This window comes from Panthera pardus, unplaced genomic scaffold (assembly GCF_024362965.1).
Source record: "Panthera pardus isolate Hobbes unplaced genomic scaffold, ASM2436296v1 HiC_scaffold_122, whole genome shotgun sequence".
NCBI classification, from domain to species: Eukaryota; Metazoa; Chordata; class Mammalia; order Carnivora; family Felidae; genus Panthera; species Panthera pardus.
The window spans coordinates 344,389-370,311 of record NW_026526680.1 but is presented as its reverse complement, the minus strand read 5'-3'; the positions used below and the strand labels follow the sequence as shown (position 1 = coordinate 370,311).

At 38.7% G+C, this 25,923-nt stretch overlaps 1 long non-coding RNA gene across 1 annotated transcript; it reads left to right on the top strand.

Moving 5' to 3' along the window:
• The first annotated feature begins 1,366 nt into the window (after nt 1-1,366).
• On the top strand, nt 1,367-11,368 carry LOC128776403 (uncharacterized). The gene is made up of 4 exons (XR_008421454.1): nt 1,367-1,469; nt 3,234-3,734; nt 8,790-8,897; nt 11,241-11,368. It is a non-coding gene; the product is annotated as an uncharacterized LOC128776403 (long non-coding RNA).
• The last annotated feature ends 14,555 nt before the right edge of the window (nt 11,369-25,923 follow it).

Sequence of the window (25,923 nt, the reverse complement as noted above, 5' to 3'; positions counted from 1 at the left end):
TATATAATGGTAGCAAAAGAAACGATGAAATACATTTCTGTTAAATGAGGTCGTTTGGCACTGGGGAATTTGACATAAGGCATAGAGATGTCTGGCTGCCGTGCAGAGGAATTACACCCCGGGGCCTGGCAGATCACAGTCCATAGGCATGCTTGAAAACCGTGTTTGCCTTTAAGAGAGAGCCCTTTTGCATGGGAAATTTGTAGAAGGCTTTCTTTATTATCTCTATTCGTGTCAGAAACTTACTTCCTGAAAGCAATGAGCTAGATCTTAAAAAGAAACAGCGTGAGCCAAAGGCAAACCAGAAAAAAGAAAGCTAGAGACTTCACATGTGTTCCCACCAGTATTTAGAAGAGGATGAGACAGTTGTGCTTTGGGAGTCATGGAAAAGGGAGCTCCAACCAGGAGAAAGTGCTTTTGAAAAGACTTCCCCTGGTGTGGCTGGCATCGAGGTGGATTTGTTGTTATTACTGCACATTTCTAAGAAGAGTTTTGAAGCATCTCATCATTGGGGCCCTTCAGATGGACAGATCAATGTGGTTGATATGAAAAAAAAAAAACACAACTGTTTTTGTTCCTTCCTAGCATTTACTTGTAGGGGTAAATAGGGCATAGAGCTGCTCATTGAATTAAACACATAATATAGTCTTAAAAATGCTTTGATAGTTTTTGCTACAAGAGGTTGAATAGATGAATTTGACTTTAATGCTTTAAAAGGAGCACAGTCAAACCTATTTAAGTGTTTAAACATGTCTCTTTCTTTCTGTCCTAATTTTTATTATGTAAAGGCTCTGTTTCTTCAGGCAGTTAAAGAGGACACAAGAAGTAAGTAGGAATGTGCTATTATTCAAATCATTTTTCTCAATTTTTATGTATTTAGATTTTCTGTAATATCCTAAGCAATATGGCTATCCTCAGGATGTTTGTTAAAAATAGTCCAAAATTTGTACACATTTTATAATATTTATACATATAAATAGTAAAAATAAAGCTATTGGTAACTTAACTTCATTCTATAAAAAGAAAAAGTAAGAATCATGTCAGGTTGAATGTGGATATTTCCCTTTTTATTTTGATAAATTTTTACATTTATTGTTAAGCATTTCCTAACCTCATGAGATTTTGAGAATGCCTTTTTGTTTTTTTATGCTTCAAGGTAACTGCTGAAGCTCAGGTTTGTACCGATCCACAGAATGTCTGCAAACTTCAGCATTTGAGGTCTCTAGGACTCCTGTCTGACACAGAGTGCAGGAGAAAGGAGACCCTGAGGCCAGTGGAAACCATGCGGGGGAGTATCTAATGTCACATGGCCATCGGCTATCTTTCTCCTGACACGGTCTCTCTGAGAGTCAGTCAAGCACGTCAACTAGTACCTTGTGGAGTCAGGGCAGAGGCGAAAAGCCCGCAGAGCCAGCACATCATCGTAGCTGTGATCCTGACCAAGCTCTTTTCCTGCTGTGAAATCCCAGGTACGATGAGGTATTGCAGCCAGTGAGGTTGGGTGACCCGTGCCTGTGCTGTCACATTGTCCAGCAGAGAGGGATAAAGTAGCATTTGCTATGGGAAAGCTGTGGACAAAATTGGGAGGGCTTTGGACTGTTGCCCCAAGAACTGACTCCTGGATCTGTGTTAATCCATATCGAACGTTAACTTTATTCTGCAAATGAGGAAAGGAGTGGATCAGAATATTTCTGATGCAGAATATGATTTTTTTAATCCTGACGTGTTTTAAGGAGTATGTGATTCTTTTTCAGACGGTATAAATCTGTGATTTTTTCCCCTCTTATCTCTATGGGTGCTACCTAACTGGTTAGCAGTGAACTATCCAAAGGTTAAATTCTCTCTTCTTTCAGTTAAGTGTAATACAAAAGTTGGAATCTTTGACAATAGGAGTATTTTTCTAGCAAAATAAATCCAGCTTTATATTTCCAAGTTTAGTTTCTTATTATTTTGTTTCTTATTGTTTTGTTCAATTCCAATACCACTAAACAAAAACCAGTTAGCTAGGAATACACGACCTTAAGACAAGATTTATAATTTGGCACTTTTGTAGAGAGAATATTTATTGAAAAAAAAAATGACACTGTGTATATACATTTTATCATTATTTGATGATTGTTCAAGTTTCCCAACAGTATAATGTAATTAAATGGTGAAATATTAAGATCTTTTAAAAATCCAAAATCCATATCTATTGAGGAAAACCAGTTATCTGATTCTTTCTACACTTACCAAAACTATTCTTTTAGGGAAAATATTTTCTCCTCTTTAATCACTGTGTATTTTATTTCTAGGGGAGAGAGATTATTATGTATTTTTTGTGAAAATATTATTTCTATAAACCAAGTGTAGGTGAAGGATCATATTTTTGGATAAATATGAATAAGCTATTTTTATGACATATATATGAACTTGAACATATATATGACTTGAACTAAGTATATATTTATATTTCCCATTAAAATATAACTTAATATTTTGACATATATTTACTTGAACTAGACTATCATTTAACATATTTATGCATGTTTATTTATATATATTTATAATATATGTTTATTTTAACTAAAGTGTATCATTTACAGTCTGACATTGGGAATACTATATATATTCCTTAAGGCTCAGTTTTCCTCATCCACAAACAGAAAAGAAACCAATCACCACCCTCATTTAATGTTACTTCCTAAACTCCCTTCCTTGAACCTCATGAGTTTCATATTTTCCTCATACTTTAAAAAGGAGTCATGATCCACTGACTCTAAAGTTCAAGGGATAATATGAATGAATGAGCGGGGTCTGACATAAGCAATGTAGCAGGCGCAGTGTTGGTCAAAATGGTGTGTGTGTGTCCTTAGTAAGAAGGGCTTAGTCTATTTGGTGTCAATATAATTGCCATTTGGGCATAACACATGCACTAAGTGATCAAACGTAATTTTCAAAAGATGATATAAGCCTAGAGGTTTAGGTGAGTATGGTATATATCAATTATTAAATTTTGGCCATGAATTCAATGATTTTGAAAGAAGTGAATGCTTAACATAACAAGCCCATAAATGGTCGTGGACCATTATTTAATTGTGTAGAATCTCTGTTGTAAGGCATTATAAAGATGAAAAAAAATTTCCCTAATATTCCCAGATACTTGCTTTAACCTGTTTATTTCAGATGATCATGCTTATTCATTTAGCTGTCCCTGTTACGTAATGATAAATATTGCCATTTTAATGCCTCAGGCCACATTGCACAGGATTCGAACTGTGTTCTTTGCCTACTGTCCTCAAAAATGAGCGAGTAGAGAGCGATGTGCACGACTCCGATATCACCCTATTCAAGGAGACAGATGGACGAAAGATATTCAAAGGATGAAAGGAGAGGTAAAGTTTTTTGTTTGCTTTCTTATTTTGTGAAAATATGATTTCAAGTAAGAAGAAATGAAATCATGATAATTGGGTTTCTGTATATTTGACGTTATTTGTCCGGTTCTTCATAGATCAAGGGGTATATGTAAATGTAAAATTCAAGGATATTTGTAATCACAGTAAAAAGGGATATTCATTTCCAATTCCAGAATGAATTCCATTTTGTTCCAACTCTGAGGGCTTTCCTAAGCTCAATGCTTACTATATATTTTGCTTTCTGAATCTGTACAGAATTTCCACGGCGTAAGGTTGCATTAACCCTGGGAGTTACATGTATTTTCCTCCTGCTGGCAAGCACAGGCTTAAGATATATGCGTGAGTATCGGGCACACACACATTTTTTTTTTTATGAGAACAAGGAGCAGCGTGAAAAATGAGATACCATAACTGAATTTCTGCTGAGCCTTTGTAAACTATAGAGTCCTATAGAAATGTTAGTAATCACGATGGTGTTTATAATGTTGATGACAATGATTTTGCTATTTTGCCATCACTTAGCTTTTACACCACACGAAATAGTGTATGTCATGGCTGTAATGGCACAAAATTTTCCTGAAATGTACAGTGAGGTTTACATATATATTCATCTTTATATTTTGTGAAGGAGGAAGTTTTCCATATGACCAGAGAATTGGAAAAATCTTCCTTGAGTAGTACACTCCTTATCATACTGCAATACTGATTAAATCACAGAGGAATATAAGGTTGATCTATTTTTATATCATTTTTATATTTTTCACATCGATTGTTAAAAATGTATAGAAAACACTTGTTTTTAATATCTTCTTCCTGAATTTTTAATCCTTCGGTTCATTTATTCCACAACAATTTTGAGTATCTTCTCTGGGTCAGGGAGTATGTATAATAGATACTAAAGATACAGGAATTTTAAACAGTCAGCACTTAATGAGCTCAGTATAAAGGGGATTTTTTTCAAAATGAAAGTTATTCTTTTTTCAAGATGAGGTTTGTTTGTTTGTTTACTTTTGAGAGAGAGACAGAGGGTATGCAAATGGAAGGGGGGGAGAGAGAGAGAGGGAGAGAGAGAGAATTCCAAGTAGTCTCCTCACCACAGATGCAGAGCCTGGTGCTGAGCTCAAACTCATCAACTGCGAGATCACGACCTGAGCAGAAGTCAGATGCTTAACTGATTGAGCCACCCAGGCGCTCCTATGTATTTTTAATGTCTTAGTTATGTTTGAGAGAGAAAGAGAGAGAGAGAGAGAGCATGAGCTGGGGTCGGGGGCAGAAAGAGAGGAAGGCAGAAGATCCTAAGTGGGCTCTGTGCTGACAGCAGGGAACCTGATGAGCAGCTGGAAATCATGAACCCTAAGATCAAGACCTGAGCCGAAGTCAGACACTCGGCTGACAGCCTCCCAGGTGCCCTGTAAACAGTTTTTAAAATAAAATATTATTAGTGCTGGGGTAAAGGCTTCAAGATATCAGCTGAATAGAATACTTCATGCTGAGGGCCAGAAAACTTTCCTCCAGGAGATAATAATTGATATGATGTAAAGGATAGGTAGGACTTAATCAGGAAGCTTGGGGTAGAGAGACTACTTATCCAGGCATAGAAAACAAGAACCAAAGAACTGGATGCTTTAGGAGAATTAAGAAGTAGCTATAAATAGGTTTGCCTAGGTATGCACGTTTTGATAATTTTAATATCTTAAGAAATTTTAGATTTGTTCTAAAAACAAAAGAAACCACCGAAAGGTTTTATGTGAGGGAAAAACATGACTCCTGTCCCATGAGGCGATAGGGATTTGGGAAAGGTCAATCTCAACATCCGGCAAGTGGGTGGAAGGAGAAGATAACAGGATGTTTCAGGAATCAGGGTTAGTTAGAATGACTGAATTAGTGTTATGAAGAAGAAATGAAGGGTAGGCACCATTTATGAGAAATCTTCAATAAGAATTGCTAGAATATGAGTGCGTGAGGGAGACATTTGAATCAGTGATACCATTTGACATGAGGCTTACACACCTTGGTGAATGTATTCCAATAAATATTACAGAGAACACAAGAAGAACACTAAGTACGGTTTGGTGTTTGCGTAGGTGTGCTAATAACAGTAAGGAGTGAGGTGCTTGGACATATCAGTGGAGATGACCAGAAGGAATGAGATTGGTCTTGTCTGTTAGAGTAGGTTTTAACAGCAGACACAGACCATCAGCACGTACACGGTGGTATTAAAAGTCTGGAGATCAAGGAAGATGCCTGGATGAAAGATACTGGAAGATATCATAGAGGAAAGCAGAAGCTGGACCAAGCTCTGCCTTGTGAAACCAGGGAGAGTAGATCAGGCTAGAAGAACAAGGGTGAGGCGAAGGATTCTTAGGATAAATCAACATTTAGCTGGAGGTAAAAGATGAGTAAAAACAGTGAAAAACCATGATGCTTGGTTAAACAAGTAGGTGGGAGTCCAAAACATTATGGTATCATGGGGAGAAGGCAAAGGTAGTCCAGAGTTCCAAATTGTACAGGAGGATCAGGTATTATAATGGCTAGAGATATGCTTATTAAATTTGGCAAGAGAGAGACCGAAATGATATTTTCTAGAGTAGCTCCAGTGGGATAGTGGGTATGGTCAAAGCCTGACTGTAATGGCTAAAACTCTTTCACACATTAGGAAGCAGATACAGAGAATACAGTGAATACAGATCAGTGAATTCCGAGATCAGTGAATACAGAAAAGCATTTATTTTAATTATGGATAAGCGAAACATTTACCAAGCCTTGAAAATATGTGGATGTATATGATCTCGAGCGTTGTTAAAGGCAGTATTACCTGATAGAAACACTTAGCGAGTTTGGTACTGTCTTCTACAGCTCGACACGATTCAGTAATTCTCACCCTAAGTATATATCCAACAGATATACTTGCACATACACAGAAATGAACTTCTACAGGACAGTTCGTAGCAGTGCTATTCACAATGTGGAACATATCACAACTACTCAAAAGATCATTAATGGGAGAGTAAATGAGATCTCTGCAATTGATTTGCCAATGGAATGTATGTGACAGTCAAGACAATGACAATGGTATTCAACAATATGCATGAAATTTAGCAAGAGCATATGAAATGGAAAAACAAAGCAAGAGCACAAAAGTTTGTGCATGTCACGATACATTTTTATAAGATGCAACAGTGCAAAACAAATACAATAAATAGTAATATTTCAGGAAATCCACAAAGAGGCAATAACACTATGTATAAAATGTATGAAGGGAGTAATTGAATGTGCATTAGTTACAGCATGTGAGAGAAGTAGGGAGATGAGATGAAATGACTAGCAAAGTAAATAAATGTAATGCTTAAGGTCCTGGCTACAATTTGGGGTAGCTAACAACTTGCTAACTAAGGAAGAAAAACCAGTTCTGCGAGCAATGTGGTAAGTGTCTCATGAATGAAGGAATGTGAACAATCTTATGTTAGCACCCAATCTGAGAGTAAAGAAAAGAACTCTGTTACAAAAAAATATGAAAAAGGAGGACAGGAACTTTGTGGGAAAGCTGACTTGATCATATGCAAGAGAAGGGAACCATGAGAAGGAAACTGTGGAGGGTTCAAGAGAGAAATTGACAGTAGGAGATCAAGATCACCAAAGATTCGATACGGGATGAAATCCAGAGCAGGGGTGAGAGTTTCACACTTGTTCAATGCAAAGCTCATTTTTTTCTGGGGTAGAGTGAGAGATACCTGTGTTATCTATAGGAGGAGGTGCAGGAAGGTGAGGAGAAGGTATCCTTGCTGGTGACTGTTTCCATGCAAAGGAGCAGATGAGGCCATGTTCTGAGAGGAAGGGGCAAGGAGGTGCACCAGATAATTTAGACAAAGTATAAATACTTGAAATAGCTGTTGAATTGAGAAAAGAGTGTGCTTTAAGAACGATAGTGTGTTATATTGAGAGGTGAAATGGTGAAGAAAATCTAAGCGTTGGTCACATTAGTTTGTATGTGTACAATTTTGTGATCTTTTTTTGTCACTTGAGTTTCAGAACCTTGAGGGGAGATGAGATGGTGAATGACAAATGTGCTCCAAAATTGGCTATTTTATACATTAAAAAAAAATTTTTTTTTAAATTTTTCAAGGAGGCTCCCCACCCAACTTGGGCCTGACCTCACGACCCTGAGATCAAGAGTGGCTTGCTCAATGGAGTGTTAGCCAAGAGCCCCAGTGAAGCTGGCTATTTTTAGATGTGCATAAAGACTATGCTGCAAGCTTCTTGGAGGTCCTGCCAAAATTGGTTCTGTACTACGTGTCCTTGGATGGACAAAAAGGAAAGGAGAAGGGAATTGATTGGTGCCAAGAAATGGTAGTATTTAGGTACAGGAGGTCTTAATGTGGGTGTTTTTTTTTTTTAAATGGTTTTTATTTATGGTTGAGAGAAAGAGATAGAGAGAGCACAGGAGGGGTGGGGGGTGGACCCAGGGAGAGTGGGACAGAGGATCCGAAGTGGCCTCTGTGCCGATAACAGTGAGCCAGATGCGGGGCCCAACTCATGAACTGTGAGATCATGACTTGAGCCCAGGTCAGACGCTTAACCAACTGAGCCATCCAGGGGCCCTTTAAGGTGTCTTTTCAATTCAGATCCAGTATATGAACACTGGAATGGATGACTGAGTTGAAGCAGTAGTTATATTTATTGCCACGGAGTACATCAGGAGACTGTGCAATTGATGTTGGAGTTTTACAAGTAGACGTTGCATTTGGTTCAGTGATGGGTGGTAGAGAGCTGGAAATGACGATTCCTAGCTGCGTAACAAATCCTTAAGGGACCTTTCTTTCCGTCTTTGTACACTTAAAGAGCCATACACTGCGTGATTTTACACTTTTTTATGTGTGAGTTTGGAGAAGATACTGCCAATTTGCTCAGAGATTTTTCACTTACTTTTTGCATGTTAGAAGTCGCCATGTGTGCTCTTCCTCTATGTATATTCAGTGTATTAATTATAAGCTTGTACTAGAGGAGAGTCAAATCCCTGGTGTTTAGCTTCCTGTGCAAATACTACATGCTAAATAAAATACTGGCTACTTCATTTCACCAACTGTGTAATCATTATTTGAAGAGTAAGTGGCGTAGAAACTAAAAGTATATTTCACTTCCTGTTTACATTTCTGTTTTATAGAAGTTGATTCCTGTCTCACGTACTTCCAAAGTAATGTATAGCAAGTTATCATTTTATTTAAAAATCTGTTTTATGTTCTGGCACTTCAACATATTGTAACCTGGCAGTTTCTCTGATCGTACTTTCATTTAGTCAGCGCCACTCACTGTGCCATTTAGAAGTAGAGTAAGTGATTATAATAAAATGATCTATTACAAGCATTCAAGACCTTAGTTTTATAAAATGAATTGAAGTTTTTCACAGGTGTTCTGGAGAAATCAGGCAAGATATGAAAGAACCAGAAGACAAGAATGCTTCCTTAGCAGAAGTTGAAGATCACTTAATTTTACTACCCACTACAGGTATGTACTGAATGATTATACTGATAGTTTACAGTTTTTTTCCTCCATGGGATTATCTCATTCTGTTCAATTTTAATGTATCATTTTAAAACTTCACATTGAATTTGTCAAGTCCTTTAATTTTTCTCACTTTTTAAAATTAAATCCATTTTCTTTCTTCTAGCTAATTGAATTCTTGACTTTCACAAAGTCATGTTGATTTGATTGAGTATTTTCTGCTTGTGGATGAATTTTCTCCAGTCTAGATCTCTTGGAATTAATACCACCCTCTTATATTCACTTAGGTGAATTTCTCCCGAAGGGAGAACTGCTTCCTATTGGAGCAGTGTATCTGTACTTGGGAAGTCAGGATTTCTCAGTGTCATTTTAACAATGGTCTGACGTCTATCAGTCTCTGGCTCCACAATTTGACCCCAAAGCTATTCTCAACATGAGACGTTTGGGATACAGGAAAACCACCTATTTTTCAGTCATTCAGTCTGATGTAAGCAAGATGTATGCATACACGTATGTATATATGTGTATATATATATGTATGTATATATATATATATGTATACATAAAGAAAGCATAAGTCTCTAAGTGGTCTTGTGGTTGAGGATCATGTGGCTTTGTTTTCAAGATAAAGATCATGACACATTACTTTTTCAAAAGAAATTATTAAATCCCAGCTGGTTAACATATATGTAGTCTGGTAATTCATTCAGGAGTAGAATTTAGGAAATCGTCACTTATATACAACACCTAGTGCTCATCCCAACAGGTGTCCCCCTTAATGCCCATCACCCATTTGGCCCTCCTCTCAGCCAACAGCCCTCCAGCAACCCTCAGTTTTTTCTCTGTATTGAAGAGTTTCTTCTGGTTTGCTTCTTACGGTTTTCCTCCCTTTATGTTTTTAGCTTGTTTTTCCTTATCTTCCCCTATGTTTATCTAATTTGTTTCTTAAATTCCACATATGAGTGAAATCTTATATTTCTCTTTCTCTGACTGATTTTGCTTACCACGATACACTCTACTTGCACCCACATTGTTACAAATGCAAGACTTCATTCCTTCTGATGGCTGAGTGATATTCCATTGTAGAATATACCGTCTTTACCCATTCATCGGTGATGGCCATTTGGGCTCTTTCCATGATTTAGCTATTATTGAAACTGGTGCAAAACATTGGGGTGCATGTGACACTTCATATTAGCATTTGTGTGTCCTTTGGGCAAATACCTAGTAGTGCCATCATTGTTTCTAATTATAGGGTAGCTCTATGTTTCATTTTTTAAGAAACAGCCATGATGTTTTCCAGAGTGACTGCACCTGCTTGCATTCCCACCAGCAGTGCAAAAATGTTCCCCTTTATCCACATCCTTGCCAACATCTGTTCTTGCCCAAATTGTTCATTTTAGCCATTCTGACAGGTGTGAGGTGGTATCTCATTGTGGTTTTGATTTGTATTTCCCTGATGATGAGTGATGTGGAGCATCTTTTCATGTGTCTGTAGGCCATGTGGATGTCTCCTTTGGAAAAGTGTCTGTTCATGTCTTTTGTCTCTTTCTTCATTGGATTATTTGCCTTTTGAGTGTTGAGTTCCATAAGCTCTTTATAGATTTTGGATACTAATCCTTTATCGGATATGTCATTTGCAAATATTTTCTTCCATTCTGTCGGTTACCTTTTAGTTTTGCTGATTGTTTCCTTCGCGGTGCAGAAGGTTTTTATCTTGATGAGGTCCCAATAGTTCGTTTTTGCTTTTGTTTCTCTTGCCCCTGAAGACATGTCTTCATTTAAGTAAGAAGTTCCTGTGAGTGAGGTCAAAGAGATTGTTGCCTGTTTTCTACTCTAGGATTTAGATGGTTTTGACATTTAGATCTGTCATCCATTTTGAGTTGTTTTTGTGTATGGCATAAGAATGTGGTCCAGGTTCATTCTTCTACATGTTGCTGTCCCGTTTTCCCAACACCATTTGCCTTCTGAAGAGACTGTCTTCTTTCCTTTGGATATTGTTTCCTGCTTGGTCAAAGATTAGCTGGCTGTACATTTGTGGGTCCGTTTCTGGGTTCTCCGTTCTGTTCGTTGATCTATGTGTCTACTTTTGTGCCAGTACCATACTGTTTTGGTGAAAACAGCTTTGTAGAACAGCTTGATCCAGGATTGTGATGTGTCCAGCTTTGGTTTTCTTTTTTAACATTCGTTTGGCTATTCAGTGTCTTTTGTGGTTCCGTACAAATTTTGGGTTTGTTCTAGCTCTGTGAAGAACGCTGGTGTTATTTTGATAGAAATTGCATCGAATGTGTAGATTGCTTTGGGTAGTGTCAGGATTTTAACAATGTTTGTTTTCCAATCCATGAGCATGGAATGAAGACGATGACACATTTCAAGGAAACTGGTACTGCTGTGGAAAAAGCTGTTACCACTTTTCAAAAGAGGAGAAAACTTGGGAGAGGAGCATGGTGTCATGCCAAGATCTGCAGTCCAGTCTCCTGAAGATTGATACTAAAGAGGAGCAAGTATGTCTACTTTCCTAAACCTGATGTAAATGCTATGAGTATGCAAAGCATGTCTGGGGTTCAGACAATTATTTCGACTTCCTCCGGTATTATTTGGCATGTTGCTTTGAAGCACTTTGTTAACTGGCGCAGATTTCTCTGTGGAAGAGACATAGGTGTAACAGTGACCAAGAAGAACCATTGTTTTAAATCAAGAAGAACTGCTCTTCTGGGCATGCCATGGAATGATTTTCAGTCTTTAGTATTGTATATATTGCATCTTAACACTTAGTATGCTTCAGACGGCTCAGCATTACCTTCTCAGGGCTAATACAGGGCAAAAGAACAACGGCTTCAAGGGTATGAGCACTCTAAAGAGATAATTTCTCATTGTACTGAGTTCTATTGTTCCTTCATCAGTATATGGGAGGGATTCAACTTCAAAGGAAAGATGAGTCTCTCCCTTCATGGCCATGGGAAAAGAGGTTGAAAAATGAAGAGGTTGAATGTAGCTAGAATGCTTCTTTTTATTTACTTATTTTTTTTTAACATTTATTCACTTTGTAAGAGACAGAGAGAGACAGAGTGCGAGTGGGATTGGGGCAGAGAGAGAGGAAGACAGAATGTGAAGCAGGCTCCAGGCTCTTACCTGTCAGCACAGAGTCCGACGTGGGGCTCAAACTCACATACCGTGTGATCATGACCTGAGCCAAAATCAGACACTCACCCGATGGAGTCACCCAGGCACCCTGGAATGATTCTTTGGAAATGATTTTTTTTCCTTTTGCTTATAATCCAGAATGACAGAGAGAGCATCTCTTTTCTAGAAGAGAAAATGTAGATCACATTTGCCATTACTTTTAATGTTTGGCAATATGAAGTCAGTAGAATGGATTCTGTGGGGTTCCTTCTAATGATTCCATAAATAGTCCATGTAGGCACTGAGTTCTAGTTACACGATCTAGTTCTAGCAGTGATATTTCTATTAGTGTCTTGTGAAGGATGAGTTAAAAGCCCTATGTTTTCAAAAAGGAAAACAAAATAAAACCCAAACCAGGCCAATACTCAGGGGCATGTGGTTGGCCTAGTTGGTGGGCCATGTGCCTCTTGATCTGTGAGTTCTACCCCACGTTGCATGTAAAGTTTATCTAAAAAAAAAAACCAAAGAAACAAACAAAAAGAGCCCTGTGTTTCTTGTTTATAAAATTCTTATTAAAATACTGATATGAATATGAATGATTCACTCATAAGTATGAGAAACAAATGAAGTACACATTAGCACATTGGTTCAAGCAAATTTTAAAAATCAAGGACCAATAATCCAGGACCTAATAATCCAGGACCTAAAAATCCAGGACCTAATAAGTACCTCAATTATTTTCAACCTCAGCTGTTATCAATCAACTTCCAAATGGTTGGAGTTTTCTTCTTTCACACATTAAGTTTATTTTTAATCCGTATTTCCCCTGTCATTTCCAATTCAGTGTTCTTCAGTTTCAGTCCTGCCATTGAAGTTTATGGACTTCAGAGTTTCAATGAAGCTTCTTATACTTGTTATCCCTGTGTTTCCAGGAACTATCTAGAGCCTTTGACGTTCCCTGAGACTTTTGCCATTGTTTAGAGCAAAATCTGAGTTTCATAGTCTAGCACCTCATTTGATGAGAACTTGGCTGTCAGTATCTGAACTGGGCTGTTGATACACTCTCTGAACTGGAGATTAGCTTTGCTACAGAAAAGCATTACTCTTACACTGATGGTTTAGGATTTCCCATGTTTTGCTGCTTTACCAACCCAGGAGTGTAATGACAGCAGGGGCTTAAGTCCATTGGTACTGAAATCTGAAATTGGCTTTGATACCTATGCATACCCCTAGCATCTAGCAAAATTATGTGAGTGAAAGAATCAAGGGACATTTAACATCAGTGTTGATTTGGAGACTTAGAAATGATAACATCTATTTGGTCGCAGTTCTATAATTCCCATTCGTTTTCCTTAGGCACTAACTATACACTCCTCAAATTTTTCTGATACAATGTAATTACTGTGAAGAGATATTGATGCATGTGTGTGTTTTTGGGTGCCTTTGTGTTAGAGAGAGAGAGAGAGGCTGAGAGAGATTCAATTACATTGCTTATAGCAAAGGATATTAACTTGTTACTTTCCATTCAATATGCCAATTGGAATAATGATTACAAAGAACTTACAGAATTTTTATGGTAGAGATATTGTAGACCCTGCATGCATTATTCAGTGCCCACACTGTTAACACAGACTGTATGATATCCACTGCATACAGAAGGAAAATTCTCACGGCAGTTTTATTTCCTTAGGTGTGTAGAGCAAATTAATGGGATACAGAGTTTGACCGCTTGTAGCTATAGTCTCTTCATTTTCACTGCTGTATAATATTCCCCAGCGTGGCTAAGAATCTCTAGAAGATGGAAGTTTGGGTTGTTTCCACCTTTTGTGGTTAGGAATAGTCCTTCATGAATCATTCTTAGACGTGTCTCAGTGCAAAACTCTCTTGTGTGTCCTCACTTCTCTTGATCACAAATCATCGTAGGAGTGAAATCATTGGGGACAGGGTTCCTAAAGGTCCATTTTCATGCGATATTTTAAAATTACATTTCAAAATGATTTTAGCAACATTTTGAAAGATGGATTTGATATCAACCATCCCACAAACTTGGTGCTGTTATTTTTAATTTCTGCCAATTCAATACTAGTAAAATATACCCTGGTGGCTTTGATTTGAATTTTCATGATCTCTAGTGAGCTTGGCATCTTTATTTCTTGGCTATACTCCCCAATTATTTGAAATATGTTCTCGTTTGTTGTGCTTTTTCTTATTGTGTAATCTTTTCCCTTGTTTATTTCTAAAAATACGTATTTTTGTTCTGTAAATTATTGCATATATCTCCAGACAAGGCTTGTCTTTTCACATGCTTTTTTTTTCTTAATTTTTTTAACGTTTATTTATTTTTGAGACAGAGAGAGACAGAGCATGAACAAGGGAGCAGCAGAGAGAGAGGGAGACACACAATCGGAAGCAGGCTCCAGGCTCGGAGCCATCAGCCCAGAGCCCGACGCGGGGCTCGAACTCACGGAGCGCCAGATCGTGACCTGAGCTGAAGTCGGACCCTTAACCGACTGAGCCACCCAGGCGCCCTGTCTTTTCACATGCTTTAAGGTGTCTTAGGATGAGGAAATTTCCTGACTTTGCCATCATATTTATCTATCTACTTTATCGTATGGGAAGATTTGTTTATTTCTAAGTCCATCCTGCCCCTTTGCTGATATCTTGGATCCAGTCACAGAGACTTGAGTGATTCCTTCATTGAAGCATTTCGACTCCTGTGTCTTCTCTACCCCATGGAGAAATGAGCCTGCCACTTCCATTTATCATAAAAGTGTTTGAAGATAAAAGTGCCCAGTATTTTATTGATGAGTCCTCTGTGGGTAAGATGTTTTCACTGATGCTGTGAATAATACTAATAATTCCAATTTTCTCACAGGTCCTTATTCAATCAAAAAACACAATCATTGGATTGGATTAAGTAGGGTTCAAGAAAGCAGGTATCCCTGGCAATGGCTGGATGGCTCACCCCTATCTCAGAAGCTGTAATTTTTCATTTCATGGCCTTTCTCCCTTTACTGCTCAGTAACGGAGTGGTAGGTTATTGGTGAAGAGGAAAAGATCCTTGGGGACTTAAGGAATATTGTTCATTCCATTTGATCTCGCTTCTTAGGTTGGCAACCGAATGCAAATCTGAGACCTCACTAGACCCAAAGAGCATGATCTATTCCATGTTCTTTAATGGAAAGTCCTGCCAAACCTAGTGAAATGGCATTTTGCTTTTGTATCTTGTATGTCCTATGATACAAGCATGTCCACAGATATGGTTGCAGGAAATGGTAAAAGGTAATGAGGAGAGGAAAGTGGTTACAGCCAGCCTCCTCTGTACATGAAATTTGTACCTGTTTGCTTGGTATCATTCGAGAAAAACAACAAAAGAGCTTTTTCCAAAGGAGTCATTTAGTAATCTTGCAACTCTAATGTGGTATTTAATATCTTTCATGCTATTATTTAGCACAATTCCGCAAGAATTACTGCTAGCCTTGTTTCATTAATAAATCACATGTATTTGTCATTTGATGTTACGAAAGTAGTTTAGAAAATGAAGAAAAGTGATCCGTTGTAAATAAATCCAGATAACTGGCGGATATTATGGGAAACATGGGGTATTTAACATGCTGTTTATTGATGGCCCACAATGTGCCAGGCATCCTTCTAGTCACTGAAGCTATAGTGGTGAATGAAACACGCTACAGTCTTCTGCCGTTGTGGATAGTACATTCCAATGCAGGCTTGATGGAGCTCTTGGTGATGAGCGATGACAATCTCAACGTGCCAAGTGAATTACATGGCTCATTAGGGGGTGATATATGCTATGGAGTGATGTGAAATCTTTCCTTTTTCTACAGTGCAAAGTGTCTTTTGTGTATGAAGGTAAGAGGGAGAGGTTTCACTGCTTTCAGTGGAGTGGTCAGGACAGACTCCATGAGAAATGAAGTTCGTACAGCATGTTGAGTGAGCAGGGCATGTGGATTAGCTGATACAAATGCATCCCAGCAGTAGGAGTGTCCTTAGCATCCCTGAGGAAATAGCAAGAGGGCCTGGGACTGGAGCAAGGGGAACGAGGTGGGAGAAAAGTAAGTCAGAGAGGGAACGACGGTGAGAGCATGTGGGGATCAGAAAAATGTAAGACCTTGGATTGGCTCATGAGGGTCATGAGAAGATAGGACTTCTCATATAGCCTTCTCATAGAGGCTTTAAGCGGAGGAGGGACAAAGTCTGGCTCCTGCTTTGGAGACGCACTCTGGACAGTCTGTTGAGCTGAGATGGCTAAGTGGCCAGATTCTACACTTGTTCCAAACATGTGTGTGAGACGGACAAGTCAGGGATGGTGTCAGGTTTTTGGTCCAGGAGTGGTAAGAATGACGTTTCCATTAACGTTAATAGGGCATATTTGGAATTCAGTTTTAGATACATTGGTAGTAAAACTGTTAAAGCATTTAGGTATGTACGGGGGTGTCGCATGGGACTTGTGATAGATGATCATGCCGATCAGGTGAGAGGTTTGTGCCTGGGATGCAAATGTCTGCAGCAGTGGATAGACAGTGTGACAAGTGCGAGGCTGGGATGATTCTCGGGAATCTAAGGGCTGAGCCCTCGGACACCCTCATGTGGAAGGTCATGTTAAGTGGACAAGAGGATAACCAGAAAACATCACCCGGAAAAGTGTTTCAAGAGACAGAAATAAACCCATAACGCGTCAGGGAAGGCAATGGAACCCCCTGCAAAGAAGTTCTACTGAAATAACAGCTGACTATAAAAATTTGGGGACACCTCCATTTTATTTCTTGAAATGGTTACTTCCCATCAGATTCCTGAGGATTTGGGTGAAAATTAAAACTAAGAAACATTTTTTTTCTGGACAGTGTAGCCCAGCCTTCACATTTAAAATCCAGGTACCTCCTTCTCATTGCCCAATTTCACCGAAGTCTAATGCTTCGTTTGGTGTCGAAGACATTAGGCTCAGTGGAGAAAAAGTGCACACTATCTTAAAGGCAAATCAGCACCCTTTTTCCTCAAAGTGAGGCTAGCAGTGGAATTGCTTGCTCTGGGCACATCAGTCTGAATTATAAGCACTTGGAGATATGTTTATATGTAATTTCAGTGTATCACTTCCCGAACATTATTTGATCACTTCCCAGACGTGTCAGGAGTCTTAGGAGCATATTTCAAGTGTATATCTATAACTCCCTAGACCTTCCAGTCTATACTACCCTTTGTACTTCTTCACTAGTTCCAATGGTCCATTGGTAACATTTAATTAGGTTTAGATACAATTACGCTTCCTAATCTTAACGCTATATGACCCTCTCAACATTTGTAAGGCCATTGAAATAAGTGCACATATGTTTTCAATTTGTGATAAATTTTGCCTGAGAAATGTCTTTCTAAAATGAATTAATTTTCTGGTGCAGGAATTTCCAACAGAGTTTATCTCCTGTGAAATGTGGACACATGAGACCATCAACAATTTATACTGTTGACTGTAGTAACCGTTTCCGTTACATTTGTGAAAAGGAGTTCTCTGGCCCTGATAATTAAAGTGCTGTGATCAAGTGTTCACTATTTTCATTCTTTAACAGCTGTAAGGAAAAATACAGGGTATTCTCTCAAATTAGTCAACTATGCATGGCGTATGAAGGATTATAATCTTTCAAATATCCTTCAGCATGGATAAAAGAGTAAGTTTTAGAAATAGTAAAATCATCCATCCAAAAATGAACCTTTTTTTTTTTTTTGAAATTTCAAGAATCATTCCACCAGAGAATGTGAAAAAAGTTTCAGTGTAAGACTTTACATTTAGAATATAACTAAATGATCTTGATTTAAATAGGTAGTGAATACATTTGCAATGTTCACAGTGTAAGAGGTCCTAAATGATGAACACATCTTCTCAACCCATCTTGTGCTGTATTCACCTAGTTGCCACCTCAAAGGTACACATGTAACTGGTTTATATAGTATTCCAGAGGTATTCTAGTAAAGTACAAGTATACACAGGCCGTCTGCCAAACAAAATCTTATGTGGCTACAAACGACAGTAACGATCCTTTATGTTTCTGTTGAAAATGTACCACACGTGTGTTCCATATCAGTACATAGGTAGCCGTATTACTTTGTATACATTTCTGCAAATATCACACTGATAAATGTTTTATTTCCAGTGGACGTTTAGGTTTGTCCCAGAATTTTAGAATTGTGTGAATGAAAGCACTTAATACTGTATTACTTGCCATAGAGCGTATACATAGGGTAAATGTCTAGCAATGTCATTTCTATGTCAAAATATGTCCACATGAAATTGCATAGACGTTGAATTTACAATAGATGCTCTACATCTCTATCTGCAGTCAGCAGCATTCAAGAATTCCTGCTTCCTCTCTTGGTTACCACCGCAACGTGTTATCAGTCTGTTTGATTTTGCCAATAAAATCTTCACCAATTAAAAAAATGTTTATTTGATTCACTTCAATTTACGATGTCCTGTTATTTGTGTCTCTGAGCATTTGTTTATGGTATTTCCTTTCATTTAAAGTGTCTGTTTGTGTCTTTATGGATTAATATCACAAACGTAAGTTTGAGCAAAAAAACCCCAGACACAAAATCGCTCCTCCTGTAACGTTCCAGTTATTTATAAGGTTCTACACCAGGTAAGTCTAACCTATGCTATTAGAAATAGGGACAAAATTTCCTGCCACATGGATTTATTCCTAAAACGAATAGTAATGGGAAATGACTAGTCTTTACCATGGTGCAACGTTATGCTTGGAAAGAAACCATGTCCAAGGTGCATTTCTCAGGTGCTGATATTATGGAGTTTACTAATCTGGGTGCTGGTTACAGGGTGTTGTAGTGACCCCTTGGGCTGCCATGACAACTACCACAACCTGGGTGTCTTTGGACAACATACATTTATTTTTTCATGATTTTGGAGGCGAGAAGTTTAAACGTGAGGTGGCAAGGTCAAGCTCCATTTGAAACTCTTTAGTTTACTTTGTTGGACTAAATTCTTCCTCGCCTCAGAGAAAGTCATGAGAAACTTTAAAACTTTATTAAAAACTTTAAAAACTTAAAAATTTAAAAACTTTAAAACTTTTTATTTGTTTTTTTTTAACGTTTATTTATTTTTGAGACAGAGAGAGACAGAGCATGAACGGGGGAGGGTCAGAGAGAGAGGGAGACACAGAATGTGAAACAGGCTCCAGGCTCTGAGCAGTCAGCAGAGAGCCTGACGCGGGGCTCGAACTCACAGACCGCAAGATCGTGACCTGAGCCAAAGTCGGACGCTCAACAGACTGAGCCACCCAGGTGTCCCTGCCGTTGTTTGTTTTAAAGGATAAATTTGGCATAGTTTGAACTGGATGAAAGCAAATCACCAAGAGATCAAAATATGTGGAGGCTGAGTTCAATCAGTGTTTACAGGGAGAATGCTTCCATGGGAAGCACGTTTTCAATCAACAATCACAACTTCTCCCTTGAGAAAGTAGAATGAGGAAAAGAAATAAAACCCAAATCAAATTAAGGTGGAAATCATAAAATGAAATGCAGAAATCAGTGAGGTTGGAAATAAAAGAAATAATAAAATAAATGTAGCAGTGAGTTTTGAAAAGGCCGACCACAGTGATAAACCTCCAGCTGGACCGATCAAGAATAGGCCTAAATGACCAAATTGAAACATGAATGAGCAGCATTATTACAGACATTGAAGGATTTACTGATGATTATAAGGGAACATGATGAAGAATTTTTTGCCATTGAATTCTAAAACCTGAAAGGCATTGATTTCTTGAAAGAATTGATCTTTCAAAACACACTTAAGAAGAATTTGAAAACTTGAACTCGTTGTATATCTAAAATGAGTTATTCAATTTGTAGTTAAAACACTCCAGAGAGAACCTCAGATGGGTTCGCTGGTGAATTCTGTAAATATTTACTGAATAAAGAGTCAAATTTAAAAGGGAAAAAAAAGTGATCCAGGAGACAGAAGAAAATTGAAAATGTTCCAAATTATTCTGTGAGGCCAGTGTTACTTGGATAGTGAAACCAGATAGCCAAGAATCCACAGCCCATGTGCACAAAACAAGCAAAAATTCCTAACAAATAGTTGCACATCGAATTGCATGGAGCAATTTATTGAGAAGATTATATATCACGATGGAGTGGGTTTATTCCACATGTGAAAGATTAATGAATTGGGGTGATTTACTTGATTGATAGGCTGAGGAAGGAAAGCCACATGATAGCCTTCGTAGATGCAGATAAAGCACCTCAAAGTCGCCATCATTTCATGACAAATGGTCTCAGTAAACTAGGAATAAGTAAAGTAGGAGTAAGTGAGGTTTTCCTCCATATGATAATGACATTAGAAAGAAACAAACCCTCCAGTTAGTAATCTACTCAGCAGCGACAGATTGAGTGCTTTCCCTTAACACCGGTAAAGAAGCAAAGATATCTGGACTCATCACACCTCTTCACCATCCCAAGGGAGTCCATTTCAGTTCGATATGCAAGAAATAAAAAAGTGATACAGATTGGAATGCAAAAGGGAACGACCTCCAGTTGCAAAGACATAAGTTTCCAGATCAAGGACAGTATGTTAAAATTCAGTAATGTGTCTATGTGCTAAAAATAAGCTTTTGGAAATTGAAATAAACAAAAATATCATTTACGTTAGTATTGTCACCTGCTAGACCCCAAGATGTGACCTTTACTGCCTACCACCTTATACTCCCCCACCTTTTTCCCACATTTTTCCTTAAGCAAATCCTCTTGCCAGTGTCTCTCTTAAGTCTGGCAAGTGGAAAGCAAAGCATCCCTCAAACATTAGTGATTCTCTTGACAAAAGCTTCAACCTGCCCAGATCCCCCGGGGACAGTTTGAGTGTCATCCTGACTCACACATGCTCAGTTGGACCATGGAGTGACCTCTAGAGTGATTGATGATACCTTTACCTCATTATAATTCTAAAATCTCGAACCAGGGAGGAGCAGGAGCCTTATCACAAGCCTTACTTACACAGCACACAGTGTGCGTGGAGACCTGTTTGCTTAAGTTGCATGTTTCACGTCATGTCCTCCTCTATCTATGGCGAGGTGGATCCTCTTTTTCATCCTAATTCAAAAAAAAAAAAAAAAAAAAAAAAAAAAAAAAAAAAAAAGGAGGGGCACCCGGGTGGCTCAGTCTGCCGAGCGTCCCGCTTTGGCTCAGGTCATGATCTCATGAATTGTGAATTCGAGCTCCTAGTAGGGCTCTCTGCTGACAGCTCGGAGCCTAGAGCCTGCTTCGAGTTCTGTGTCTCCCTCTCGCTCTCTGCCCCTCCCGCCCCTGGTTACACTCTGCTTTCTCTCTCTTTCAAAAATAAAAAACATTAAACATTTTTTCACATGAAAAAAGGAACCTATTCACCGCTGCTTCAGGAGTCATGGCTTTGGAAGTTACTCCCCACGATCTCCTCATTTGCTGCAAATAAAGTTTCCTTTTTGTGACAACTCACATGGTGTAGTTCCTTTCTGTGACTCACCAAGGAGCAAACTCATGTTGATTTGGTTGCAGTATCACAGTAAATTAATAGTGTATATGTGCCAAAATGTATGTACCATCTATGTGCTGAAAATTATGAAATACTCATAAGAGAAATTAAGACAAGTAAGTTGATAACTCTACTATCTATGGTCCGAGATGGGAGGCTTCAAAATGGTGATATCTCCAAGTTGATCTAAGATTAAATCAATTCAAATCCAAAACCAAGTAAGATTTTTTCCTTTTTGGTCGTCACCTACATGCTGATTTTACTTTTTTAAATACAGGTTATTTTTAGGACAATTTTAAATGTACAGAAAGAAAATGCAAAGATAGTACAGAGTTCCCAAATACACTGTACTCTTATATCAACATGCTATCTTAATAGTGTATATTTGTTACAATTCAGAAACAAAAGTGATATATCTATGATTTAACATGCATACTTTACTCAGATTTTCTATTCCAGGATCCCATCCGTGTTACCACAGCACAGTTAGCTGTCATGTGTTCTTAGGTTCCCCCTGGGTGTTACAGATTTTCCTTGTTCTTGGTGATGTGAATAGTTTTGAGGAGGACTTTCTAGGTACTTTAAAAAATATATCCTTCAGTTGAGATTGGTCTGGTATTTTTCTCATGCGTAGACCGGGATCATATATTTGGGGAGGAAGCCCACACAGGCCCAGAGTCACTTTTATCACATTATTATATCAAGAGCGCATGCTATGAATATGGCCTGTCACTGTTGATGATAACTTTCTTCAGTCCGGTACTATTTGCCAAGTGTTCCATTGTAAAGTTATTCTTTGTTTTCCCTTCCATATGATTCTGTAATGAGTTTTTGGAAGGAAATCATTATGTGCAGTGCGTACTTAGAGAGCGAGGAGTTATACCCGTCTCCTTGAAGCAGGAGTAGAATGATACCTGGAGCTGTATTTGGAATTCTGCATGCAAATTTTGTCTCATTGCCCCCATGTATTTATTTGATCAATTCTTTTATCCTGGCATGGGCTGATGGATATTTATTTTTTATTTTGGTTTATAGTACAATGGCACTTTATTTATTTTGTTATTTATTTTGTTGCTTAAATTGCTGTTGCTTTAGCCATTGGGAATTCGTTCGTCTGGTCTCTCGATCCGTTTGACCATCCCACATTATGTTAAGTAGTCCCCTCTTTTCTAGCAGTACACATGTTCCAGGCTCACCTTGCATGTGTCCTACCTCTGACTTATAATCAACTATTTCTGCAAGGAGCCCAGATTCCTTTAACTGGGTATTCTAATTCTAATTAAATATGGTCACTACCTGAACTTTTAAAAAAAAAAGTCAATGGAAACTGGAGAAAGAACAAAGTAGGAGAACACAAATTACGATACTTGAAGACTAGCACAAGGGCACAATAATCAAGATATCTGTAGGACACCTGGGTAGCTCAGTGGGTTAAGTGTCTGACTCGATCTCAGCTCATGTCATATCTCAGGTTCATGAGTTCCAGCCCCACACTGGGCTCCACGCTGAGCATGAACCCTACTTAAGATAAAAGAAACTGATGAAAGAAGATAGTTACTCAGATCAATGGAACAGCATAGAGAGTTTAGAAATAGATTGACAAATAAAGTGTCAATTGACTTTTGGCAAAAGCGCCAATGATATTTCAATAGGACAATGTTGCTTTCAGCAAGTGATACGGGAATCATTAGACACTTACATGCAAAAACTTAAAGGAAGGAATTCAAGCCATCTAAAAAAGATTAACTTGCCTTGGAGTGTAGAATTCAATGTAAACTTACAGGTTTTAGAAGACTGCATGGGAGAAAAAAATTCAACCTCAGGTTAATTAAGAGTTTCTTAGGACAGAAGATGGCAGAACAGCATGGAAGTTTTTTGTGTGTCTCATGTCCATGAAATACAGCCAGACCAACACTGAACCATCCCACACACCTAGAAAACTGACTGGAGGATTAACACAACAATCTGCACAACCTGCACCCAGAATTCAGCAGGTACGTGGCACAGAGAGGTGAACTTGGGGAGTGAGAAGCCTTGGGAAGGGAGGTGTTTTGCGGGTGGAGAGAGGACAGAGACGGGGCGGGGGGTGGGGAGTAAAATACAGGAAAAGCACCCCTCCCCCAAAGCAGCTGGAGAGAAAGTGGAAAATTGGAAACAGCCACAGGGACTAAACTAAAAAAAGAGAAAGGAGAGGGTTTAAATTCCATTAAGACTGTAAACAAGGGAAGCACAAAGTCTGCAACTCTGCAGCTCCATACCTGGTGGTGCTCCGATGGGAAGGGCGAATCCCCAGGAGCAGAGTGGGGTCTGGGAGGTCCTCGGGCCACATGGGGAAAAGCAATTCCACTGCTGCAAGGACATTTGGTAGAGACTGTTGGAGCCACCTGGTCCCAGCAGACCCCGGAAGTCAGCCACATTCACTGGTAGTGGCGCAAGGTCGTTGAGGACGAAGCCTGGTGCCAGATGTGTAGTGATTTTCCATAATCCCTGAAAGTCTGCTGAGACACTATCTCGAGAACTTTTTATTATTATTATCTTTTTTAATATGAAATTTATTGTCAAACTGGTTTCCATACAACACCCAGTGCTTATCCCAAGAGGTGCTCTCCTCAACACCCATCACCCACTCTCCCCTCCCTGCCACCCCCCATCAAACCTCAGTTTTTTGTTCTCAGTTTTTAAGAGTCTCACATGGTTTGCCTCATTCCCTCTCTGTAACTTTTTTTCCCCTTCCCCTCCCACATGGTCTTCTGTTAAGTTTCTCAGGATCCACATAAGAGTGAAAACATATGGTATCAGTCTTTCTCTTTAAGACTTATTTCACTTAGCATCACACTCTCCAGTTCCATCCACGTTGCTACAAAAGGCCGTATTTCATCCTTTCTCATTGTCACGTAGTATTCCATTGTGTATATAAACCACAATTGCTTTAGCCATTCAACAGTTGATGGACGTTTAGGGTCTTTCCATAATTTGGCTATTGTTGAAAGTGCTGCTATAAACATTGGGGTACAAGTGCCCCTATGCATCAGCACTCCCGTATCCCTTGGGTAAATTCCTAGCAGTGCTATTGCTTGGTCATAGCGTAATTCTATTTTTAATTTTCTGAGGAGCCTCCACACTGTTTTCCAGAGCGGCTACACCAGGATTCATTCCCCCCAGCAGTGCAAGGGGTTCCTGTTTCTCCACATCCTCGCCAGCATCTATAGTCTCCTGATTTGTTCATTTTAGCCACTCTGACTGGCGTGACGTCATATCTGAGTGTGGTTTTGATTTGTATTTCCCTGATGAGGAGCGACGTTGAGCATCTTTTCACGTGCCTGTTGGCCATCTGGATGTCTTCTTTAGAGAAGTGTCTATTCATGCTTTCTGTCCATTTCTTCATTGGATTATTTGTTTTTCGGGTGTGGAGTCTGGTGAGCTCTTTATAGATTTTGGATACTAGCCCTTTGTCCGATATGTCATTTGCCAATCTCTTTTCCCATTCCGTTGGTTGCCTTTTAGATTTGTTGATTGTTTCCTTGGCAGTGCAGAAGCTTTTTATCTTCATAAGATCCCAATAGTTCCTTTTTGCTTTTAATTCCCTTGCCTTTGGCGATGTGTCAAGTAAAAAATTGCTGTGGCTGAGGTCAGAGAGGTTTTTTCCTGCTTTCTCCTCTAGGGTTTTGATGCTTTCCTGTCTCACATTCAGGTCTTTTATCCATTTTGAGTTTGTTCTTGTGAATGGTGTAAGAAAGTGGTCTAGTTTCATCTTTCTGCATGTTGCTGTGCAGTTCTCCCAGCACCGTTTGTTAAAGACACTGTCTTTTTTCCATTGGATATTCTTTCTTGCTTGGTCAAAGATGAGTTGGCCATCCTTTTGTGGGTCTAATTCTGGGGTTTCTATTTTATTCCTTTGGTCTATGTGTCTATTTTGGTGCCAATACCATGCAGTCATGATGATTACAGGTTTGTAGTAGAGGCTAAAGTCTGGGACTGTGATGCCTCCCACTTTGGTCCTCTTCAAAATTACTTTGGCTATTCAGGGTCTTTTGTGGGTCCATAAAATTTTAGGATTGGTTGTTCTAGCTTCGAGAAGAATGCTGGTGCAATATTGATTGGGATTACATTGAATGTGTACATATCTTTGGGTAGTATTAACATTTTAACAATATTTATTCTTCCTTTTATTTATTTTTTTTTTTTAATGTATGAAATTTACTGTCTAATTGGTTTCCATACAACACCCAGTGCTCATCCCAAAAGGTTCCCTCCTCAATACACATCACCCACCCTCCCCTCCCTCCCACCCCCCATCAACCCTCAGTTTGTTCTCAGTTTTTAACAGTCTCTTATGCTTTGGCTCTCTTCCACTCTAAACTCTTTTTTTTTTTTTCCTTC